At 41.4% G+C, this 20,053-nt stretch overlaps 1 long non-coding RNA gene across 1 annotated transcript in view; it reads right to left on the reverse strand.

Annotated features, from left to right (window-relative positions):
• Positions 1-19,847, reverse strand: part of LOC117075822 — a 32,746-nt gene extending 12,899 nt beyond the window's left edge. Inside the window, exons 1-2 of the long non-coding RNA XR_004434156.1 lie at positions 19,812-19,847; positions 14,158-14,167 (exon numbers count right to left, since the gene is read on the reverse strand). This is a non-coding gene — a long non-coding RNA (uncharacterized LOC117075822). The remainder of the gene's footprint in view (positions 1-14,157; positions 14,168-19,811) is intronic.
• Positions 19,848-20,053: the final 206 nt, after the last annotated feature.

Genomic DNA, 20,053 nt, shown 5'->3' on the forward strand with positions numbered 1-20,053 from the left:
ATTTTTTCTTTTACTTTCTTTTCCTCCCTACTTCCATAAAGGTAAAAGAAATGTTTCCTAGCTCACAAATATCATATGCATAAAGATTAAGTAGTTTCTGTAAACCATTTCTACATGCAAGTATTTCATGGACTCATATGGAAAAAACACAGCCACTTCTCCAGAAGGTGACTCCACTCCCAAATGCCAATGCCATCTACCTCCTGACAAGCTCTACCAAGCAGCTGCTACCAGAGAAAGACCAGCCTCTGGATATCTAAACTGGCTGCCAGTTTGTTTTTCACTGAAATTAAGTGCCACTATATTATGAGGATGAATCTGTCAAGACCCATATGCAAACACTTGATCAATTATCAAGTGGCAGGCGGCACCTGGTTGGCTATAGGGGCCAAGAGACTCAAGGCATCACACACAGCACAGCTTAATGTGATTGCTTTGAAGGAGCTCAAAAAGAAGTAGATCAAAAGCAGCAGAATGAGTCAACCAGCCAGGGCCTTAGTCTGGTAGAGTTTTATATTATCCTCTGTGCTCTCATCTTGTCTATTAGTTTAATGAAAGCAAATAAAGTTAACTATTTAATAAAACAATATTCTTTTTAATGCAATTCATTGCTAATCAAATTAAATGATGAATGTGAAAGCAGTTTGAAAGCATAATGCAGAATTCACACTGATTTGTAAGCCTTGGATTAGGCTTCTCTCTGGAATTGGGACAGGTGCCCCTTGACAAACTTCATCTATAGGCTCTTCTTTGATGATACTCCTGGAATCTCGGCAAGACAGTTTCAAAAGAGTTAATATTTAGTTACCATGGATTTATATCCAAAATCTCATACACCTCTGTAGTGAAGAAAAGTCAGAGTTCTGGCAGAAACTTAATCTGTCCCAGGCAAAGTCAATTACTAGCTCTATAATCTTTGACAAGGCACTTTTTCTCTGAACCCTGGATTCCTCATCTATGTAATAGGTACAAATGTCTATCTCACATAGTTGCAGAAGAAATCACAGTCAAGCCTAGGATTTCAGAATTGCTCAGTCTATGTTAGTTCTGATCCCATCTTCCCAAACTCTACACTATTACACCAATGTTCTAGGCCATTTGATAACCAGGAAAATGGGAAAGGCAGCACTAGTCAAGGTCACAGCTGTAAAAATGCAGAGACCCCCAGTTTCAACTTTTTAGAAATAGTGTCTACAAAATGTATGTGTTCAATTCTTAGCTCATTTATCCCTTTCATAAAGATAATGTCTATCATGTAAATGATCAAGATAAATATAATTTATCACTATAAATCCTACTAAAACACAGTTGCTTTATCATTCATGTATCTTATTTAGGAGCTTTCTCTTTCTTTCTTTCTTTTTTTTTTTTTTTTTTTTGAGATGGAGTCCCTGTCTGTCGCCCAGGCTGGAGTGTAGTGGCCGGATCTCAGCTCACTGCAAGCTCCACCTCCCGGGTTTACGCCATTCTCCTGCCTCAGCCTCCCGAGCAGCTGGGACCACAGGCGCCCGCCACCTTGCCTGGCTAGTTTTTTGTATTTTTTAGTAGAGACGGGGTTTCACCGTGTTAACCAGGATGGTCTTGATCTCCTGACCTCGCGATCCACCTCTTTCTGAATACAGTCACGTGTTGCACAATGATGGGTTATAGTCTGAGCAAGGTGTCATTAGGCAATTTCATCATTGTTGCAAACCTCATAGAGTGTACCTACACAAACTTGATAGTGTAGCCTACTACACACATAGGTTATATGGTCTGGCCTATTGCTCCTAGGTTACAAACATGTACAGCATGCTACTGTATTGAATACTGTAGGCAACTGTAACACAATGGTAAGGATTGATGAATCTAAACATAGAAAAGGTACAGTAAAAATACAGTGTTATAATATTATGGTACTACCATCATATATGTGGCTTACAGTTGACCAAAACGTTGTTATACAGTATATGACTATACAGTTTAAGAAAGATATAGAAAGACAATCAGTGAGCTTTTTTCCCTCATCTTTTTGGAGAAGGATGAGTTTGACTGCGATGTTTCTATTTATCTATGAAAATTTATGGATAAGATCTTCAACCCATATAGAAATATCAATATTTTCATATTAAGTCAGAAACAACAGTCTAAACGACATATATTTTCATTGATCTTTAATAAAAAGACAAGGTAATGGTAAATTCTTTTCAAGAATACTTACATATTTCCCTAGAATGTGAGCTCCTTGAAAGCACAATCTATAGCATAAAGTCACTTCGTGGCATAAATTGCACATTAATCACGGTGACAAGGAGCTAATTAACAAGTTAATGTTTAAATTAGATTACAAATTTACTAGCTCTTTTTAAAAAAAAAATAAGCTTTTTCCTTTTTCAAAAATAAGTCTGCGTTTTGGTATAAGAATAATACAATAGGCCAGGAGCGGGGGCTCACGTCTGTAATCCTAGCACTTTGGGAGGCCAAGGCAGGCGGATCACGAGGTCAGGAGACCGAGACCATCCTGGCTAACACAGTGAAACCCCATCTCTACTAAAAATACAAAGTATTAGCCAGGCGTGGTGGTGAGCGCCTGTAGTCACAGCTACTCGGGAAGCTGAGACAGGAGAATGGCATGAACCTGGGAGGCAGAGCTTGCAGTGAGCCACAGTGTTGCCACTGCACTCCAGCCTGGGTGACAGAGCCAGACTCATCTCAAAAAATTAAAAAAAAAAAAAAAATTAAAACTAAAAAAACAATAAAAAAAGGATAATACAACAAGGACTAGATGGAGATGACACTGAAGTTCAAATCCATTTAAATAGATACAGAGATAACATAGATGATAGATATATAAAACAAAAGGGAAGACTTTTGCTTATAGTAGAAACCTGAGTGCTGACTAATGTATATAGATAAAGTACTAGTGTTCCAAAATCACCATTTTACACCCATCATTGGAAAAAAAAAACAAAAAAAAAAAACACAACTGTATCAGGCACGAATCATCAAAGGATCAAAGGATGCTAAGTCTAGGTGAAAATTCTCATGATAAACAGGGTACTTTTATAATCCGAAGTAATGTTCTCACCAGCTATTTATTAGTTCCAAAGGAAGAAAACAGCAATCATACAATGGGAGAAACTGGAAAATACCTTGAATACGTAATCAAATTTAACATGACTAATGAAAGTTAGACATTATATGCCTCTAGATGTGATACCCTGTGAAGGACAAAACATCACATAACTTGCATCTAATCATGAGAAAACATTAGATAAATAACAAATAGGTAGCATTCTATTTAATAGAGGGGAGCGCCCTGCCATCTGTTAAAGAAAAGGGGAGGAACTGTGTTCTTAAAAATGTAAATTTAAAAAAATAAAAGAAAAATCAGTGGAATACTGCAGGTGAAAGAAAGGTAAGGAGGCATAGTAGCTAAATGTAATGCCCAACTCAATACTGAAAATGGTATTCATGGGATAAAAACACTATCAAAGCTATTCTTGGACCATTTGAAAAAAGTTGAATGCAGAAAGTAAATTAAATAAAAATATTGTTATCATGATTACTTTTATAGAAGTTAATGACTGTATTGTCATTATTTAAGAGAATCTTCTTTTTCTTAGAAAACTATATTGATATCATTAGGTTTAAAGTTCCATAATTTGTATGATTTATCAATAAATGTCCAGAAAGTATACAGAAGTTACAAATCAAATGTATTAACATGTTGACAATAGCTTAGCCTGGGTAAAGGGTATTTTTTTTTTTTTTTTTTTTTTTTTTTTTTTTGAGACGGAGTCTCACTCTGTCGCCGGGGCTGGAGTGCAGTGGCCGGATCTCAGCTCACTGCAAGCTCCGCCTCCCGGGTTCACGCCATTCTCCTGCCTCAGCCTCCCGAGTAGCTAGTTTTTTTTTGTATTTTTTAGTAGAGACGGGGTTTCACAGTGTTCGCCAGGATGGTCTCGATCTCCTGACCTCGTGATCCGCCTGTCTCGGCCTCCCAAAGTGCTGGGATTACAGGCTTGAGCCACCGCGCCCGGCCGGTAAAGGGTATTGAGTGCTTTTTGTGCTACTTTTTTTTACACCCTTTCTGTAAGTTTAAAATATTTGCAAACCAAAAGCAAACCATTTATTTAAAAAATCACTGGGCTATATATAAAAAACAAGTGACTTATGGATCACAGAATTTTATGGATGAACCTACTCTGTGGGGGATAAGTTAGGGGAAGGATAAAAAATGCCAGTGTCCTAATTATTTTAAGACTTCATAAGTAGGTCGTATTTTTATCTTCCACAAATCTTGTCTCATATTTTCAGAACATGATTCTTGTTAGTTCTCTATCTGAATATGATTATTGTTAGTTCTCTATCTGTTCTTAGAGTTATAGGTTTGTCACATCAGCCTCATAACTCCTGGTTTTTCTGTGACATCTGACCCCTAAAACACCTTTTGAAGCCAGGGTAATACAAGGCAGATGTTCTGCCAGCTCAAACCAGAACCCTCTAGTACCTCAGACCACCAGGGTCTGGTGATATTAAGGAGGGAATCCAGGCCAACCTCAGAAGCTGATAGGAAAGATCTTGGAGTCTCAGTTAGATTGCTCTACCCTAAAAATTATAGACATCTTATGCAAAACTGTATAATAAAATTTATGTCTGCAACTTAAATAACAATACAGTCTTTGGTTCTTTCTGGTGTATAGTAGGAGCAGATTGTCCAATAGGACAAGCGGAGGAGGATTTCTTTTTGGTTCTCTTTTTGCTCCTATTTTGAGAATACCAAAAACAGTTATTCTAAATCACTCAAGCATGAAACAAATGATTGCACTAAAATTATCAAATACCTTCAATTAAAAGAGTAACAAAACCTGTGGGATCCTCCTGGGGTACTAGTCTATTATAATAATCCCTCTATAGTTTACTGTTTAGCATTCAGACCCTCAGTCAGGTGATACAGATGAAACTGCTCAAGAAATTCGTCTCAAAATAATGTCAACCTTTTCTATATAATATAGAATGTCCAAGCTGGAAGCCACATAAAAGATGACCAGCTCCTAAATCTGCAGAGGTGGAGACTAGAATTTAGAGATTCATGGTGCAGCTAGAACAGATGGTTAATCTCCTTGTTCTAATTTGATAGCTCTGTCCGTGCCACTCAAACTGAATTTTCATACCTATGACAATTCTAACGCCATGAGGAAACACAGATACAAAAGAAGGAGACAGTACCCATTAACTTGTCTTCGGGTAATTGGGCTGAATATTATGAGAGATAAAGGCAGGTAAACCACGAGTTGCTTTTTCTCCTACATTATTATGCTGCCCAGGAAGGAGTTGGTGTTCAATATGTGCTTATTGAATGAAGCATTAAGTGAACACAGAGTTGTGATCCCACTAAACACCTACTATGCACCAATTGTGTATTGCACACTGCATTAAGAGCTCCACAATCCATAAAACACAGCCCCTGATATAGTTTGGATATTTGTCCCCGCCCAAATCTCATGTTGAAATGTAATTTCCAGTATTGGAGGTGGGGCCTGGTGGGAGGTGACCAGATCATGATGGTAGATTTCTCATGAATAGTTTAACACCATGCCCTTGGTGCCGTCCTTGTGAAAGTGAGGAAGTTCTTCTGAGATCTGGTTGTGTAAGTGTGTGGCACCTTCCCGCGTTACCTCTCCTCTCTCTCTCTCTTGCTCTTGCTTTCACTATATGATGTGCCTGCTCCCCTGTTGCCTTCTGCCATGATTGTAAGCTTCCTGAGGCTTCCCTTGAAGCTGAGCAGATGCCAGCACCATGTTTCCTATAAAGCCTGCAGAACTGTAAGCCAATTAAACCCCCTTTCTTTATAAATTATCGAGTCTCTGGTAGTTCTTTACAGAAATGCAAGAATGGCCTAATATAGTCCCACTAAAGGAGTTCACAGTTTACTTGAGAAAATACACAATACACAAGTAAACAGATACAATATTACATGATAAGTGCAATGGTGAAAAGGTGACCTGGAGATGCTACAAAACTTTGAAACTGAGAAACTGAAAAGAAACAGGCCTATATGTGTTGTAGTATAGCCAAAATAAGCAATGCGTTGCAAAATGTATTATCAGTTAAGACTGGAAGCTTTGGATAACATACTTATTTCTGACTATCATGTGGCTGTTTTTTTTTTTTTTTTTTTTTTTTTTTTTTTTTTCAGTTGAAACTACAGGGCTATAGCATACTCCTATACATGGGGATAAGGTCACCTCTGAAGAGAATGGCTATTCCTATTAATACTATCAGTCATTCCAGCAAATCTATCCTGCAGCAGAAAATGAACACTCAGAAGAAAGATGTTACAGGCTAAATTATGTCCCCTTATGTATGTGACTGTCTACGAAGACAGGGCCTTTAAGAGGTAATTAAGGCAAAATTACATCAGTGGGATGGGCCCTAATCCAATATAACTGGTGTCCCTTAAGATGAGGCCATTAGGACACAGAAGATAGAATGAGGGGTGAACAGATGAGGACACAGTGAGGAAGTCATCTGGAAACCAAGATGAGAGGCCTCAAAAGAAACCGGTCCATTGATATCAGACTTCTAGCCTAGAGAATTGAGAGAAAATACATTTCTGTTGTTTTGACCATCTAGTCTGTGGTATTGTATTATGATATCCCTAAGAAGCTGATAGAGAAGGTTTCAGATTAGAATGAAGAAAAGTCACCTTCTCCTGCTGGAGCCAGGAGTTACTTTGACTTTCACTCTGAGCTCTTGAGATCTCTAAAGCATTTTCAGAAGAAGCTGGTAAACTAGGCCCAGCCACTGGAAGCAGGTCAGGGGTGAGGCAGAAAGTCCAAGTGGGGAAGGCAGGCCAAACTGTGTCCTGGCTCGGGTATGAGTTGTAACTTACTTCCTACACTGTACTTTTCTGTTATGGTCAGACTTTGAAAAAAAAAAATTATTAATATTATAACCTGACCTTTGGTTCTTTGGGGGTGGTTTACCTACTTTCACAGGAACAAGTAAAGAAGAAAAACTTCTGTGTACACTGGAGTTTCATTTTCATGAAGGAGCGTCATCAGGGAGCAGAGAGAAAGGGGAGCAAACCTGAGCGACTGATACTGAGCACACGTAAGGCCCAAGGTGAACCTCCCAGACAGGAATACCTTAGAGGGAGAAGGGCCCAATTTCAAGCAGGCTAGAAGATCTCCTTGAAAATAAATTAAATGTAATATTATTTTCTATGGCAGTTTAATAAATTCTGAAGGCATGAGGACATGAGAGACATATTTTGAGAGTCTATTCAGAATTTGATTTGGGAAGATGAATATGGGTTGGATATTCAAACTGCTGGTGAAGGTGTCTGTGAGACATTTAGATGTTAAAATCTAAAATCGCTGATCTGGAGAAACAGTGTGGCTCACTCTGTCAGTCAGAGTGTTTTACATATAGAGGGCACCAGCCAAAATAGAACTAGAAAGAAACCGATACACACACACGTTAATGTGTATATTTTAAATATATAAAGGAATATATACCATATGTAAATATATGGTAGACATATAAGTAAATAAGAATTAAAATAGAGATGTTTACACGTAAACTATGTGATGCTGTCTTATAGTCTGAGATGGTGTTTCTTCATGTAGGTGAGAGGCAACTTATGTATATATAACTAGAGATACTACACGTAATTACCTGTATGAACATGTATTTCTCCATATATATATAAAGATAAATATTTATTTTAAAAAATCCCCAAATCTCACATAATCACACATAACCCCACAATGTAAATGCATTCCGTGTTCCCTGGAGGATCTCACATAAACACACACACATACAGATGTACTGCCAAGTTCCCTGGAAGACACTGCGCTTTTCTGCCACCTTGTGGCAGCACAGGGATCAAACAAGACCACAGGAGTCTTGCTGCCAGTTTTATAAGACATTTTATAGTTGGCAAATAACTGGCCATTGGCCTTTAACCAGAGCAAGCCCAGCGGCCATTGCCCTCTAGCAGAAAAGCTGCCCACACCTCCAGAACCTCTCAATGAGGCTAGGCGTCCATATTTTGAGTATGTAAGGTGGATGCATCCAATGGTGTCCCACATCAGGTGGGTGAAGAAGAGGCTTTCCTGCGAGAAGAGAAAATGCTGGGTCTGAGCCTTCAGAATGTGCTGAGGGCAGTGCAGTTGTAGTGGGTTATGTTGGTACAGGGCCAGAGGGGCAGCAGGAGGACCGCGCCGGGTGCCCCTGAGAGTTTCTGGATGCAGACTGAGAAAGCCTGTTAGGGCAGAGTCTAGTGGGTCTAGAGCACCCCTCGTGGCAGCCTGAGGAACACCTGGATGAAAGGCAGAAAGGCAGCAGGAGAGCCATGTGCCTGAGGCCTCACACCAGTGTGAGCAGCAGGGAAATGGGTCTGGCTTAACAAAACCCCTGGGCTTCAGTGTAGGTGGTTGACAAGGAAGAACCGTTCAGTGGTAGAGTATTCGACACTGCCTTCCCAGCTGGATGAATAATGCTTGTCCCAAAATTAGGGCCCAGCTTGTGATTGAGGCGGTTCATTGTGGTGGATTCAAGTGAACTTGCTCAAGTGGGGATGCTGCCGACAACCCTCAGGCCTTGGGCTGGAAACACTGTTAGCTTTTTGTCTGGCTTATGCTTATCAAACAAGGTTGGATAACACATGGCTGCAAAGCCAAAACAAATGGGTGATCTCTTCTGTTATTAGATGCTCAGGAAGACGGTGGCCAGATGGAACTCGAATGGAAGAACATCTAATTTGATCAGGTATCGTAGGCTTTTGACGCTCCCATTCATGCCAACACAGCTGGTCAGCACTCTCTGTTGATCTCCACAAGTGTATGTGCAAGCTGGTCCAAACACCAAGGGAAGTAATGTCTCTGATCTGATGTCCAACGTGAAGCTGCATCTTTTCACATGACCACAGGATCAACACTCAGTAGAGTCTCAGTGTTTTAAAATCACTGATCTGCAGAAACAGCGCAGCCCAGCATGCTAGTCTGAAGTGTTTCACACATACAGGGCACCACCTAAAATATAACTAGAAAGAAATACATTCACACACATAAATGTGTTTACATTTAAAGGTATAAGGAAGCATGTAGCATGTAAACACGTGTATCAACATAGAAATATAGATGTGTAGACATAGGTCTTTGCTGCACTCTCTGCCAGCCTACGTTGGTGTTTTTTCTTGCAGGTAATTAGAAAACATAAAATATACAGATTCTTATGAAGGAATAAATTTGAATATTTGGTCTAATTATATATATTTATACATAAATACATATATTTAAAATAAATTTATAAATATAAATATATAAAAAATAAACATTACCCAAAACTCAATGAAAAACACACACGTACTACAAACAGATGCATTTGCAGGTATATTAGGGGCCATTGGGCCCCAGGGCCCTTCTTACCACCTACTAGAAGCCTAGGGAACCCTAAAGCCACCAGGAGTCCTTTCCTGACAGGTCCATGTCACTGGTCATGGATGGGAAACACCTGGTCATTGCCCTTTAACAAGAGCCAGTCCCAAGGCCATCACCGTCCATTGGGAAAAATGGCCAGTTTCGCAGAACTTGTGCATCAGGTTAGCTGGGCTTCTTTGGAGCACTGCAAGTAGGGGCAATACAATTAGTTTGGTGAGTAGAGAAAAGGCTTTTCATGGACAGAAAGAAGGGTCTGAGCCCTCAGGATGCACTGGGAGCAGAGAAAGGCAGGTTCAGTAAGATGGCACAGGATGGAGGGACAGGCAGGCCAGAGTGAAACTGCACTGAGTGCCCTTGAGAGCATTTGGGGACCAAGAGCAGCAGCATGACTTCCCCCAAACACTGAAGGAAGCAATGGCCTTGACGCCCAAAGTCAAAAGCACAGCTGCATCTTCCCACTGGGCCAGAGAATCATCAACACTGAGTAGGGTCTCAGCTTTGGAAATCACTGATCTGGAGGAACAGGGAGGCTCAGCCTGTTGGTCTGGAGTGTTTCACACTTTCAGGGTCTCAGCTAAGAAACAGCGAGAAATAGATATATCCACATACAGAAACATGTGTTTGTTAAAGATATAAGGGCATATTTAACATATGTGAATATATGTATCAGCATATAAATAAATTAAGATATATATATATATATATATATATGGGAAACTGGGTAGGGCTTTCTGCCTGTCCATGGTGCTGTTTCTCCACTCAGGCAAGAAGAAAATCTATCTGTCTATCTATCTATCTATCCACATACACATAAATATATACATAGTCATATAAATAAGTGAATGCAAAAATTCTGTATAATCTGTATATATAGAAAAATATGTATGAACAAATATATGAATATAGGTATATATGTATAAGTCTCTACATACAAAATAAAGAAAACCCAAACAAGTTACCCCAAATCCACACAGACGCACGTGCATTTATACGAGAAGCCATTGGGCCCCCTTACCACAGACTGGCAGTGGAGTGGAACAAAAGGCCCAAAGGCTCCTTTCCTGCCAGTTCCGTGTGAGCCTCCACAAATGACAAACCCCTGAACATGGCCCTTTGATCAGATCCCTCCCAAAGGCCATCATCTTCTAGTGGGAAAGCTGCCCACTTATCCAGAAGCTGTCAGTCAGGACAGGGGCTCCTCTTTTGATCGTTGAGGTGGGGACATAGAGAGGCATCCCGGTTTGGGTGGGTGTAGAAGAGGCTTTCCAGGAGGATGAAAACAAGCTAGGTCTGAACACACAGGAAGCACTGGGCACAGCATGAGTCTGGGTGGTGTAAGGGGGCTGCGGGTCCGAGGGTCAGCAAGGCCAGAACCGGATGGCTCTGAGTGCTCCTGAGAGCATTTGGGGACCGGGAAAGTAGCCCCCCATTTATTCTGAAGACTGCACAGACCTGTGTGAACCCATTATGGCAGGCTCCAGGTGCATCTTGAGAAGTCAGGGCAGACTCAGAGAACACTTGAATTAAAGACGCTTGGGAAGGAGGTTGAGATGGGCAGATCACTTGAGGTCAGGAATTCGAGACCAGCCTGGCCAGCATGGGAAACCCCATCTCTACTAACAATACAAAAAAAAAAAAATAGCAGATGTGGTGGTGGGCACCTGTGATCCCAGCTACTAGGGAGGCTGAGGCAGGAGAATCGCTTGAACCCGGAAGGCTGAGGTTGCAGTGAACCAAGATCGTGCCACTGCACTCTGGTCTGGGTGACAGAACGAGACTCCATCTAAAATTAAAATAATAATAATAATAATAATAAGACACCTGAGAACCCACAGGCTTGAGGTTTCTTCCAAAACTTTGAGAATCATGGAAATGGGTCTGGCTTGACAAAACTTTCTTGTCCACAGTGTAGGTGGTAGATGAGGAAAACCAGGTCAGAGGCAGATGCTGGACATGGCCATCCCCAGGGGATGGATGATGCCTTTCAAAGAACTCGGCCCCAGCTTGTGGGTGAGGCAGGTGTGTCCCAGGAGGCTGAACTGCACTTGCAAAAGTGGAAAGTCCACCGGGATCCCTAAGGTTCCGGGCCTGGCATCTGGCCTTGGGACAGCAGCAGTGCTAGCTTTCTGCACAGAGTTTGGGTCGCCAAGTCTAGGCTGAAAACTGTATTGTCTTATGACCAAAAGAAAACCCTGTCTCTTCTGCCCTTTGAAGCTCAGGGAGGTAGTAACCAGACTGAACAGATGTGCCTTTCCACTCTCCCAGGGATAAACTATCAGTGGGGCTCAGTGTGTGGAAACTGCTGCTCTGAAGAAATGGAGCAATGAGGTCTGCCGGTCTGGAGTGCTTCACACACACAGAGCACCAGTTGAGGCATAACTCGAACAAGCACATACACAAACCCATGTCTATACTTTTAATATATGAAGAAATATATAACATATATAAATATATGCATCAACATAAATAAATAAAAATTAAAACATAGATATTTATACATGAAACTTCTTTTATGTTTGTTTGTTTTTTAATTTTTTTATTATACTTTAAGTTCTAGGGTACATGTGCATAACGTGCAGGTTTGTTACATATGTATACTTGTGCCATGTTGGTGTGCTGCACCCATCAACTCGTCAGCACCCATCAATTCATCATTTATATCAGGTATAACTCCCAATGCAATCCCCCCCCCCCCCATGATAGGCCCCAGTGTGTGATGTTCCCCTTCCCGAGTCCAAGTGATGTTCAGTTCCCACCTATGAGTGAGAACATGCGGTGTTTGGTTTTCTGTTCTTGTGATAGTTTGCTAAGAATGATGGTTTCCAGCTGCATCCATGTCCCTACAAAGGACGCAAACTCATCCTTTTTGATGGCTGCATAATATTCCATGGTGTATATATGCCACATTTTCTTAATCCAGTCTGTCACAGATGGACATTTGGGTTGATTCCAAGTCTTTGCTATTGTGAATAGTGCCGCAATAAACATGCGTGTGCATGTGTCTTTATAGTAGCATGATTTATAATCCTTTGGGTATATACCCAGTAGTGGGATGGCTGGGTCATATGGTACATCTAGTTCTAGATCCTTGAGGAATAGCCATACTGTTTTCCATAATGGTTGAACTAGTTTACAATTCCACCAACAGTGTAAAAGTGTTCCTATTTCTCCACATCCTCTCCAGCACCTGTTGTTTCCTGACTTTTTAATGATTGCCATTCTAACTGGTGTGAGATGGTATCTCATTGTGGTTTTGATTTGCATCTCTCTGATGGCCAGTGATGATGAGCATTTTTTCATTATACATGAAACTTCTAAGAGCTCTTTGCCTTTATGGTGGTGTGCCTCCAGGCAAGAACAAGAAAGCCTACATACGTAAATTAATACATAGAAATATGTATTACTTAGTAAACATATGTAATCACATAGATTTATTTATAAATATGCATGTATGTATGTACATATCTTCAAATATATATGTATGTATATTCATATATAAATCATAAACCCTCAAGCATGTGAGTATACACACACACACACACAAGTATAAACTAAACCCAAAAATCTCACACAAAGACACACACACACCCCCTACACAGATGCAGGTACTTTTACACTCCTGGCCATTGGGCAATGCTGCCACCTACTGACATGGAGCCAAAAAGCCACATTGCACGACCCCTTTGCAGATGGTAAACACTCAGCCATCCCTTTGAACCAGGGCCAGTCCAAAGGCCATCATCCTCTGACTTAAAAGCTGTCCACATCGCCAGAACCTGTCAGTCAGCATAGGTGCTCTTAGATGGTTGCATTCAAGGTTGTCTTTCATGGCTGACTGAACTACAAAGGAGCAGATGAGGCTTTCTCAGCACAGCTGCATCTTCCCAGTCCACCAGAGGAACCTCACTCAGTGAGGGCTCAGGGATTTGGAATCTCTGCTATTAGGAAACAGTGTGGGACACTCTGTAAGTCTGGAACGTTTCACACATAGAAGACATAAGCAAAGATATAACTAGAAATAAATATACACACAAATATGAATATTTAAAAAGGGGCATGAAATATGTGACATGTGAATATGTGCATCAACATAGAAATAATTTAAAACTGATATACAGATATTTATACATACAATATCATAGTGCTTTTTACCAGACTGTGGTGCTGCTTCTCTATGCAAAAGAGTAAAAATCATCTACACACACACACACACGGAAATTTTGTACCCAAAATACACTTCTTTGACGTATTTTGAGATGACTCTTCAGAGGGCCTGCAATCAGAAGGAGCCCTGCAAAGTTGTCTTTTGCAGGTGAGATTTGCAACTTTGTAGAAAAGCTGCATTGATAGAGTCATAATTGAAGCTCTGAGGCCCTCCCTTGTCTGGATGTAAGAAACTCAGAGTCTGACACCTTTAGAGGTCTGAGAAAAAAAAATTACCAACTCTTTCTCTGAGGGCTACTACCTGTGACGATTCTTGTAAATAACAAGACCACGTTTCCTAGCCAGGCCTTTCTGTCTCCTCTGTTAACTGGTTTTGCCAGCATCCCCTGTTTTGCCACTATCCATGCCCCTATTCTTTGTGTTACCTTAAGATGTCATAAAACATCAACCTTTTGCTTCCGTCTGAGTTCCTATATTCTGTATATTTCATGTGCACATATTCCAAATGTATATACATTTGCATGGTTTTTCTCTGATTAATCTGCCTTTGGTCAAATGTCACTTTAGAGAAACTCAAGAGGGCAAAGGAGAAGTTTGCCCTTGGCCTGTACAATATATCTATACCTCAATAAATACAGATATATATACAGACACATGTATACAATATATAGGGATAAATAGGTAGACATATATAAATTTAAATATATAAAATAAACACAACCAGAAAATAAACACACACAAACACAAAAACAGATGCAAACACATTTACACTAGGGGCCACTGGGCCATCTTGCCACCTGCTAACGTAAAGGGAGCCACAAAGGTCACAGGAATATGTTTTGTTTTGTTTTGTGGGTTATTTTTTTTTTTTTTTGAGACGTGGTCTTACTCTGCCATGCAGGCTGAGATGCAGTGGCATGATCTTGGCTCACTGCAACCTTTGCCTCACAGGTTCAAGCAATTCTCCTGCCTCACCTTCCCCAGCAGCTGGGATTACAGGCATGGGCCACCACACCCGGATAATTTTTGTATTTTTAGTAGAAACAGGGTTTCTCCATGTTGGCCAGGCTGGTCTCGAACTCCTAACCTCAGGTAATCTGCTCTCCTTGGCCTCTCAAAGTGCTGGGATTATAGGTGTGAGCCACCGTGCCCAGCCCAACCACAGGAGTTTTACCCTGTCACTTCCATGTGACCCCACACTGATGGCAAACATCAGCTCACCACTGTAACCAGACCCAGCCCAGGTGCCATCACCCTCCAGTGCAAAAGATGTCCACATCCCAAGAACCTGGCAGTCAGGATTGGTGCTCTCCTTTTGAACACCTTAAGAGCATATGTGGTGTCCCGTTTAAGTGGGTGGAGAAAAGCCTTTGTGCAGAAAGAAAGAAAGGCCGGGTCGGAGCCTTCAGCATGTGCTGGGGGCAGTGTGAGTGCATGAGAAGCATGATGGTAAAAGGCTGGAGGGACAGTGAGGCCAGGGAAGGTCTCTGCTGAGGACCATTGACAGTTTTCCGGAATCAGGAAACTGGGTCAGACTCTGAAGTCTACTCAATTCTGAGGAAGTTTGTTCCAGCCAGTTTCATCTGGACTGAGAAAACTCTGCAGCTGCTCTTGAGGTACTTGAGGTGTCAGGTGCATGAGGTTTGTTTCGTAAAAATAAAACACATGGAAAATAGAGTTCTGGCTTTCTAGACTCCAAAATAGGTGGCAGGCAAAGAAAACCATGCCAGAAAAAAGGCTGTTGGACACTGTTTACTCAGTGAATGGATAATGTCTGTCACCAAACTAAAACTTAGCTTGTGCAGTGATGTGATGCTATCATGTCAGATATGAACTGTATATGCACAAGCCAGGAAGCTACAGAGAGCCCCAAGGCCCTGGGCTAGGGATCTAGCCTTGGCCAGAAACACTGCTAGCTTCCCAGCTGGCCTCTGCATCCCAAGGCCAGGCTGAAGTGCATGGACCTACAGAAAGCCCCATCTTTTCTATTTTTAAAATCTCATGGAGGTACCAACCAGATAAGACTTGAATGGAAAAATCACCTGATATTACCTGGTTCCATAGGCTTTTAGCATCTCCATTCATCCCGGAACAGCCAGTCAGCTCTCTCTGCTGTGTCCTAGAGCACCAGGAAATGAATAAATAGTCCTAGAATGAGACACAAAGGATAAAGCCAAGTATCAGAGGTGAGTGGCAAGGCAGGCAGTGGCTCCTTCTGCCTCATCTCGTCTGCATGAGCATTGTGGGGAGGAGGTCTGGGTGACAGGAACCATTTGAAGTCTCCTCTCTCCTCACTGGAGAGTAGTAAGACCTGAGGTCTGCAAGGAACCTACCGTCCTTGCCCTTGTTGGGGGTTACTCAGCAGCCAACTGCCTATGCTCTGGGTCTTTAGTTCGGATTTTGATGATTCCTGGGGGTGCTATAGAGTCATCACGTGCCTTGACAGTAAGTGTGTGGGAGCTAGGTTTACTCTGGCAGAAAGAGAAGTACAGGGACTCCCGAGGAGCAAAGCCTCTTCAGGAAAGAAGAGTTGAGCTCAGGCATCTCCTTCAGAAGTGCTGGCTCACTGCTGCTTCTACACCTCACCGTACTGGGAAATCTTCTCTGAGGCCGCCCCGGGTCCTGTCTGCCTGGACTCTCACCCTGCAGACAACTCTCTGCATTCAGCAGAGTCTGGCCCAGGCCTCTCCTGGGGACCAGAGACCACTCTGCTCTTCTCCAGACACTTCAGAATTCTGGGGAGGAGAGGAAGGTAGAATAAACACTTTCTTCCTGCTTCTCTAGGTTGCTGGGTCATCTCTCTCCTCCTTTTAGCTGCAGACTCACAGTCTACCCCCTTCTTCTTCTTTACAAGCCCCTTGGGTCCTCCAAGGACCAAAGTAAAAAAATGTTTTAAAAATGTGTAGGTTCATTCTACTTCCACCCTGCCATGTAGCTTCCCCGAAGTGACACGCACAGGTTCTTCCATTGGCTTGTGGGGGAGGAAGTTTCATCTGCTTGTGGAAAATAAAAGACAAACAAGGGATACAATTCAATATTTTAAAAAATAATATTTAAGAAAATCAATCATAAAGATATTGATTATAAAAACTCACTATTTTGGTATAAATTTGTCAACCTGAAATAATCAAAGGAAGAGAATCTCATTTCCAAGCGTGTACTCAAGTGAAACCTGGGAAAACTCCTTCATCCTGGTAAGTGCAGGAGTGAGAGAAATAGAATGCATAGGTCATTTATTTATAGACAGCCATCCACTTCTTAGAATATGCTCACTGTATTCACACAACACTATTTTTAGAGGCCTACTAATAGTGCTTTGTTTGTGTGTATGTATGCATATATGTGTACAAATATCCTTTTCCTATAAAATATATAGTTAATATAGCTATGTTACATCATGATGAAATTGCGTATAATCACTATAATATATAGAGAAAAATATATACATCTATAAATGTAAATGTATAAAATAAACACAACCAGAAAATAAGCACACACAAACAAAAAAACAGTTGCAAATACACTTATACTAGGGACCATTGGGCCCTCTTGCCACCTGCAAATACATTTATATGACATTGTGTGTAAAAGCTATGGTATATATAGAGAAATATATACATATGTATATATAAATATAAATGTATACAATAAACACAACCATATCTTATGCATAAAATCTCCAAGTAAAGGTTATCTAAATTTAGTATATATTTCAGTACAATAAACGTTGCAAATAAGATCTTTGAAAATGTCCTCTATGGCTTCTTGTGAGGGGAATATGCCTAGGATGTGATGACGGGACATAAAGTATATGCATAATTATTTTCACTAAGTATGAAGAAAATTACCAACTGTGTCTGCATCCTTGAGATAAAGCATGAACATGTCCACATATATTTCCACTAAATTTGGCATAAGCCAAATTTCTAAAATTAATAAATTGATATAAAATGTCCTCTTTTTGTGATGGAGTTTCACTCTTCTTGCCCAGGCTGGAGTGCAATGGTGCAATCTCTGCTCACTGCAACCTCTGCCTCCTGAGTTCAAGTCATTCTCCTACGTCAACCTCCCAAGTAGCTGGGATTACAGGTGCCTATCATCAGGCCCAGCTAACTTTTTGCATTTTTAGTAGAGATGGGGTTTCACCATGTTGGCCAGGCTGGTCTTGAACTCCTGACCTCAGGTGATCCACCTGCCTCGGCCTCCCAAACTGCTGGGATTACAGGCGTGAGTCATCGCGCCTGGCCTAAAGTGCTGTTTTTTTTTTTTTTTTTTTTGAGACGGAGTCTCACTTTGCCACCCAGGCTGGAGTGCAGTGGCCGAATCTCAGCTCACTGCAAGCTCCGCCTCCTGGGTTCCCGCCATTCTCCTGCCTCAGCCTCCCGAGTAGCTGGGACTACAGGCGCCCGCCACCTCGCCCGGCTAGTTTTTTGTATTTTTTAGTAGAGACAGGGTTTCACCATGTTAGCCAGGATGGTCTCGATCTCCTGACCTCGTGATCTGCCCGTCTCGGCCTCCCAAAGTGCTGGGATTACAGGCTTGAGCCACCACGCCCGGCCCTAAAATGCTCTTTTGTGCCATTTATCTGATCACTAATTTTTCCGAGTTTCCCTTCACATATTTTTAATCTATTAAAGTTTTTCCTACTTTGAATTACATTCATATGCTTCTCAGTGTTTTGTTGGATTTCACAAGTCTTTTCTTCTTAATGTAAAATATTTTCTTAAAAAGGAATCATTAGAATGAGTGTTCTGTGTGTCTAAAAATCCTAGTTTCTTCTCGATATTTATTCTCTCATTTTTTGTTAGTTACTAGAGCCCCACATAGTCAGTTGATAACATCATCATCCGTGTAAATACTACAATTCTTAGCCTCCCTTGCAGGACAGTGTGGCGATGGAACTAAAGCTGGGAAAGTGAGAGAGGCAGAATTGTTTGTCTGTGACTTATAGGGACTTTCCTTATTGGAGGAGTTCTTTTGTTATTTTTTTTTTCTCTCTCTCTCTCCTTTTTCATGATTGCAGCTTGGGATGCAGTTGTGTTTCCCGGAGCTCCAGCAGTCGTATGTGACTATGAGTAAGGGAGCTGTGCCCTGGGCAAAGCTGGGGAGTGCGGAGTTCTGATGGCTTATGAAGCACAGCCGCCACACCAAATCTGGATGGCCAAGCCTCTGTCTGATTTTACATGAGCAAAAAGTATGCTAATTTGTCTAAGGGACTGTTATTTGGGGGATTTTCTGTCACATTCAATTGAACCTTATTCTATGTAATGGAGGCTGTACATAGATCTACTCCATAAACACAGATTATAGAGAAGAATCATGAATGACACAGGCAATGTGGCTTTGCCATCATGAATTGGTCAAGATTATTCCATTTTCACTTCTGGGTACCTTGAATGTAGTGTTTGACATGTGTTTCTTTTTCTCTTATCACAAGTTTAGCTCATTTAATGACTATTGGGCTAACCATGGCACATTCTTCTTCTGCATGCACCGTACCCTACATCCAGGTTCATGTCACTGTGTGATATCAGTGTCATTGTGACAGCTATAAGAGGATACAGGAGCAACAGTGCAACAAAGTTACCTCTTGGCTGATGTGAGTATTCCCTTAGGTTTAAGTGAACAGGAAAATGGTCACACTGGCAACAGGGAGCTCAAAAACAGTCTGTCAAATGAGGTTGCAGAAACTATGTGCAAATTTAATTTAAAATGCTGAGCTCTGTCCTCCGTTGCACGTGCCTCTGCACAACAGGTTTCTATTCGGGAAGGGCAGTGTGGTTCTTCTCACATATTTCCCCTTTGTTTTCTCCCAGGCTTCGTGTGAAAGCAGAAGACCCATGAGAGAGCATCTGGAGACTGTCCCTAAACTGCTTTTCTCCACAGGAATGTCACCTGGGCACTGCAGCCAGGTGTCCCAAGTGTCACTGAGGAGGGCTGCGTTCCCATCTTCAGTGAGGCAGAGCTGAGAGAAAGCGGGCAGGGTTCACAGTTGCCTCACCTACTTGCTTAAGCAATACATTAACAGTTCAAACTAAAAGAAATCTGAGATCTTATTGAAGCATTTAGAACAAAATATAAAGCGCGGATCACTTTTAAATATTTGAGAATGCACACAAACCACATGAAGCTACTTTTGTTAAAAGTATATGTTCTTTGCAGTAGCGGTTAGTAGAATTATTTTGTGAGATGGCTTTTTTTTAATCTTTTTGAGACAGGATCTTACTGTGTCACCCAGGCAGAAGTGCAGTGGTACAATCCTAGCTCATTGCAGCCTCGAACTCCTGGGCTCAAGCAGTCCTCCCAAGTAGCTGAGACTACAAGGACATGCCACCACATCTGACTATTTACCTATTTAATTTTTGTAGAGACAGAGTCTTACACGTTGCCCTTGTCTTCTGGAACTCCTAGTCTAAAACAACCCTCCTGCCTCAGGCTCTCAAAGTGCTGGATTACAG

The sequence above is a fragment of the Trachypithecus francoisi genome, unplaced genomic scaffold (genome assembly GCF_009764315.1).
Source record: "Trachypithecus francoisi isolate TF-2019V2 unplaced genomic scaffold, Tfra_2.0 Contig00190, whole genome shotgun sequence".
In the NCBI taxonomy this organism is placed as follows: Eukaryota; Metazoa; Chordata; class Mammalia; order Primates; family Cercopithecidae; genus Trachypithecus; species Trachypithecus francoisi.